This window comes from Panthera onca, chromosome A3 (assembly GCF_046562875.1).
Source record: "Panthera onca isolate mPanOnc1 chromosome A3, mPanOnc1 haplotype 2, whole genome shotgun sequence".
Lineage (NCBI taxonomy): Eukaryota > Metazoa > Chordata > Mammalia > Carnivora > Felidae > Panthera > Panthera onca.
Window position 1 is genome coordinate 34,540,164 of NC_138341.1, and position 6,000 is coordinate 34,546,163.

At 53.5% G+C, this 6,000-nt stretch overlaps 1 long non-coding RNA gene across 1 annotated transcript in view; it reads right to left on the bottom strand.

The window, feature by feature from the left end:
* The window catches only part of LOC132691764 (uncharacterized), a 156,600-nt gene extending 151,482 nt beyond the window's left edge, over positions 1 to 5,118 (bottom strand). The window contains exon 1 of the long non-coding RNA XR_014137404.1: positions 4,660 to 5,118. This is a non-coding gene — a long non-coding RNA (uncharacterized LOC132691764). The remainder of the gene's footprint in view (positions 1 to 4,659) is intronic.
* Between the last annotated feature and the right edge of the window lie 882 nt (positions 5,119 to 6,000).

Sequence of the window (6,000 nt, forward strand, 5' to 3'; positions counted from 1 at the left end):
TTCATACTAGGCTGTAAGAGGAGCGTTTTCCACTGGGTCAGCAGGCCTGAAGGGAAGTGTGTTCAGACCCTCTGTCCACAGGGCTCCCTCACCCATCCCACAGAGTTCCATTCTGCACAGCAGCTGTCTGTCCCCCTCCATCCCACCCTCATCCTACATGCCCCCTACTCCCAAGAAAACCTTCCTTCCACTGGTTTCTTACGCCACCTGAAAAACAAAATTTCACTACCGGGAGATTGGGGCACAGAGCCCTGGCTGGGTCCAGGGAGAAAAGACGCCCAAGAGGTGACATGGAGAGAGGTGAGGGGTCCAGCTGGAGCCCAGGCAGGGCCTCCGATTCTGGAAGCTCTGTGGAAACTTGACACCAAGGCCAGGTCCCGAGCCAGGGCGGGGGAGGGAGTAAACCATCTTCCCGGAGCAGGAAGTGAGGGAGAGAGTGAGCCGTGAGCTGGGGCAGCGCTCTGTTTTCTTTGGCCTCTGCCAGCCCCGGGAGGGAGAAAGGCAAGGGAGGAGGATGGGGCTGGTGGAAAGATCCAGCCTTTGTGTCCTACCTCCCTCAAGAGGTGGAGGCTGGAGGAAGGTGGGGGTTGGGGTGGGAGATATGCAAGATTGCTGGGGCCAGAGAACCCTGGAATCAGGTGAAAATGTGGGGAGTGGCAAGGGGTGGGAGGGCCCACAAGCTGGGAGCGCTGAGCTTACTGTGTTGGAGGGCTGGAACTAAGCAAGGAAGGTACAGTGAGTTCCCTACATTCTCTCCAGCCTTGACCCCCCTAGGGCTCCCCAAAAGGCCCTGACCTTGTGCACCCCACAGAGCCTTGAGGGGGAAGATGTCATCCTAAGAAAAGTTCTGGGCTTGTGCAGGCCAGGGCAGCCCCCCTCCCCCCCACCAGGAAGCCGGACTTGCAAAGCCCCTGTGTGTCTCCTGCATCTATGCTGGGATGTAGTCATTCTATTCTTGATAAAAAGTCTTCCCTTAAGGGCAACTCCATCCCTAACCCAAATTTTCCTGGGACCTCCATCCCAAATGTTGTCCTAATCCCAAACTTAATCCTAACACCCATCCCTAACAGGGACCCCAAACCTCCACCCAAACACTGTCCAAAAATCACTAAATTCAATCCCATACCTGCATCCTCATCCAAAACCTTACTGTAGCCCCAACTCCACACTCTCACCCTGATCTATGGAAATCAAATGCCTGACTCACACAGAGGTGTCTGTGGTGGGGTGGGAATTAACAAACAGCAAGAGTTAGCATGCGTTAAGCATTTATGAGGTGTTAGGCACTGTAATAGGCTCTTTCTCTGTATCGCTGTATTTAATCAATACCAACCCTATGAGTTAGGTATTACTATTACTACCATTTTACAGATAAGAACATTGAGGCTCAGAAAGATCAGGCTAGTTACCTAGTAAAGTGCCACCGGTCACATTTGGGACTGGTGGAATCACTGCTCCCATCAGGAACATTTCACAGGGTGACTTTGGAGCCTTAACAGGGATGTCCTCCGTCTGCACAGGGAACACTTTGGCTGCTCTAGAATCCAAACCAGATAAGATCCAAACCAGATCTGCTCTACCAGATAAGATTCAAATGAGGGTCTCTGCTCAGATATTGAGTTGGCTCTGAAGTCACAGAGCCTAGAAACCCATTGCAGAGTGACATAAGAATCATAGCAGGGCTGGGAAGTATCTGATCCGGGAGAACAACCCCACACCTGGTTAACTCCCAGCAAAATCACTGAGGATTCCATCACCACGGCCCCCACCCCACCACTTTGGGGGTGCACTTCCTGATCAGTCAAATCTTAACTTGGGCTCAACTGATACTCTGATACATCCTGGGGAATGTGCCAGGCAAAATGCCATTCTAAGTCACAAGGTCCCAGAGCCTTCTAGAACACAGTGAGGGGAACCCTCAATCAGGACAGGGATGACAACCTTCTAAATGGAAGTGGTTTGTTGAACACACACACACACACACACACACACACACACACACTCATAGATGGGCTTGTTCATACACTGATATACAGTCCCATTCAAGACCTCTCCAGTTCCTTTTCTCTGCATCAAATCCTACATCTTCTCTAAGCCAGTGAGGGAGACCAGAGGGGGCCCACCTCCCTCATCCTAGAGGACCTCACTCAGAGGACACTGACCTGCAAAGTTCCCAGGCCAGCAGGTCTGGGACAGTCCAGAGGAAAGGTATCAGCTCTCTGGAGTCCTCTATCCCTTCCTGAGTCAGGATTTGTGTCAGAGTTCTTATGACCAGAGTGTCTGTCCAACCATGAAGGACTACCTCAAGAAATGCTCAGTATGCCATACACCCCACCCCCACCACTCTCCGACAGTCTTGAAAAGGCGACCCAACCAAGGAACTCTGGACACAAAGAAGCCTGATTGGAGCCCAGCTGGGATGCCCAGCCTATATATCGTCCAAGGTGCTCTGGCTTAAAAGCCAGAAGCCCTCTCATGGATCCTCCTGGCCTATAAACACAGAACGTGCTGGCTACGAGAGCCTTGCCCCTAGTGTTCCATGTTGACATTACGTGGAGCCTTTCCAAACCAGTCCCGGGACCCCTGAGATGGCTCAAAGCCACCTACACCCAGTTCCTTCTTGGTCTCCCTCCTTCCGCACCCCACATTTAGCTCCCTCTCATGTGCAACATGAATGCTCTTTCTCTTCTGCCACCATCCCATCTGTCATTTGGGAGCCAGAGCCTGGAACCAGTAGCAACAGTAAGTATATTAGCTGGGGGAGGAGAAGGGGCAAAAGGCATAGATAGAGTAGAACAAGGGAAGGGAGAGGGCTTGGGGAGTGAGGTGTGAGGCTCTGGCGGGATCACTCCCGACTTTCTCTGCCTGGAACCCAAGAGCCAGGAATCCATGACTTCAGAGAGGTGGGAGCCAACGCCTCCCACTGAAGCCCATCAGAGCACCTCCCCTGGGCCTGGTGACATGGGGTCCCTCCCCAGCCCTCCCCTAGAAACTGACAGCATCTGGGGCTAGGAACCCACCATCCACAGATCCCCTCCAGATTCCACAGATGCAGATAAAAGTCAGAATAGAAATAACCAGCTCTGAGAGGGGCGGATGCAGATGTGGCCATCAGAGCCCCAGATGTGGCTCAGCCATGGCTGCTGTCAGGGCTGCTGTGGCTGTGAATAGGAATGTAGACCCAGATGGGGATGGGGATGGGGGCAGGGGTGGGAGGAGGGGACAGTGCACAATTCTGTGCATTCTAGGCTCCAGGAGTGGTGCAGCTCTGAGGAGGAGAGAGGTCTAGCATCTGACTTCGTGAAAAGGCTCAGCCTGGTCCCGGGGAAACTAGATTCCTACAAAGGAATACTCCACCTTGCCCAAGACTCGTTACACTCTCTGCCAACCCCTGCTGCCTCTCTTCCCTGGGGCCTCCAGCCACAGAATCAGCTTCATCATTGGGACCCTTCTCCGCTGGTGGCCCTACAGTTCTCCTTGGGCATCTCCTGCCATAGAAGGGAGGGCAGCAACGTGTCTCTGGCTCCGGGAAACAGAGGGAAATGTCAGTGTCAGCCCCGCAGGTCAGCCTCTGTCCTAAAGCCCCGCTAATACCCAGCATTCCGGGCTCCATAAAGATGAAGGGGCCCATGGCCCTGCTCGGGGGCCTCTGCACATAAACACCCCCAATGATAAAGCTTCCTACACCATCACTCACGAGGCCCATTTACTTCCCACTTTGTACTGAATTTTCATCTCGGGAGGTTTGCAGATCGCTAACAGCAGGAACTTTCCAGAAGTTGCAGAATATAATCGGTGCATTCTCAGCCTTGCCGCTCTCAGAGCACCCCAGGCAGCGGCCTGCCAGTGAGCAGAGGGGGTGGGAGGCTGAAGGCGGCCAGCAGAGTCTAGGTGAGAACAGGCCATGGAGGACCACCTTGCCCAGCCTCTACCTCTGTGTGAGTTTAGCCTGCATCCCAGCCAGCCCCAACCCCGGTCCTATTTGTGAAAATGAGATCGGCCCACACTCAACTACTCTGGGAAGATTAGCTATCACAACACAGAACTTCTCTCCTGGGCAGGAAGTTTGTCTTTAAATATACCCTGAACCCCACCCACTGCAGAGTCAACATCGCCTCTGCTCCGGCCTCCTGGGGAGGGGAGGTGGAGGAAGACAGCCTGGGCCACAGAGTCAGGATTGCCAAGTCCCCTGACCATGGCACTTTTCTGGGTGGAAGTCCTAGGACCAGGTTTCCCAGGGTCATTCTGTCTCTTTGATGATCTCTAGGGATGGCCTGCTGCATTCACCACAGGAAACTACGTCTCTTTTAGAAAAAAAGACTTCTCCCGGTTTCCTCCAAAGAGCCAAACTAATACCTCCTGAGCGCCTACTATGTGCTTCACATGCTCCAGCACGTCTCATTTCATCTTTACAACGCTGCGAGTGTGGAAATACCACCATCCTTTTAAAACAGAAGGCAACAGCCTCAGAGAGGATAACGTCAGAACTTCTCCTGAGGTCACACGGCCAACAGACCCCAGGACAAGACCAGAACACAACCCAGGCGGAGTCTTCAACCTGTGCTTTCTCCTCCATGTCACACTCCGCCAGGGAAGACAGGAAGCCAGACTGACCGGGCAGGGAAAAGTGGCAGAGGAAATGCTCCAGCTGTCACTCACCTGGCTGCCTTCCTGGCAGGTTAAGCGGCAGGACATCACACATCGACTCAGATCTTCCCACAGCCTGGACACAGGGTTCCCAGCAGCCAAGCAAGGCCAACGAGGGGCCAGAACCATTGCCTCTCCCTCTTCCATCGGAGGAGAGTGAACAGCTTCTCGAGTTCTACCCGGAATTACAGATGGATAAGGATTGCCAACGTCGCATGGGTTTAAGTCGAGGCGGACTCCTGGGAAAAGAGGCGATCGTAGCCAGTTTTATAGAGAAATGAAATTCTTTGTGCAGCGAGAAGGAAGGGAAAACCCCAGAGCAGAGAGGAAACCGATCAGAGGTTGGAGAAGTGGACTGGCCACCGTGGGGAAGGGTGGGGGGCCCAGGAACGACACACTTTGTGGGGTTCAGCAGCCCTCTGTAGTTCTCCCATCCAGAGCTCAGAATCCCAGATCCCCAAGGGGGCTGCAGCAGCCCTCCTCATGCGGTCTACTCCACATTCCTCACATTCTTTACGCTCAATTAAGGAGAAATAATCAGGGAAGCAAGCAAGGCCGCAGCCGGGCAGTCATGCCCCATGCTGGCGGAATCACGGCATCATGTGTGCGGAAACAGCCCCCCTCGGCCCAGCCAGACCGGACCTCAGACGAAGTGGCTTTGGGGGGGGATGAAGGAGGCCAGCAGCCAGGACAAGGGTGTCTGTCTCTCTGTGCTCCACAGAGACAAAAGAGTGTGGGGGAAGTGGGTGGGGGGTGGGGAGTGGGGTCAGGAAAGAAAAGATGAGAAGGCCAGGTCAGAAGAGAAGGACGGTGGGCAACCAGAAGGCCTCAGCCGTCCATTTCTAAATCACGTCATTGCTCTACTGAAATCACAGCACTGTGTTGCCATTACCATCCACCATCGTCATCAAACGCCCTTTGAGACCCTCCCAGATGCTTCAAGTGTTCTCCTTCATCAGTTTAGTGGCAGGTGTTGATTAAGTGAGTCATGGGACTAGTACCTCTCTGTGGTGGCCAAAATATACCAGCATAGTCTGCACGGGGATGCCATTCTTCACCCCCATGGAATGTGCATGTTATTTCCTCCTCGTGGACCCACCAGGCCCAGTCAGCCAAGCAAGCTCCTACTCCCTCTGGCCTCTATCCAAGGGCTGCCTCCATCCCTAGCCCCAAATTCCACCCCACAAAAGCATTCCCTGACATCCCCCAGAAGACTCAGGGTTTCCTCTGGGCTCCCCCTTCACCTGGTACATGTAACCAGGACAGATCTTATACTGTTTTGTAATTTTAGGTATATACGTCTGTATCCCCACCCGAATGAGTAATAAGCAAACGAGTGATCGTTATTTATTG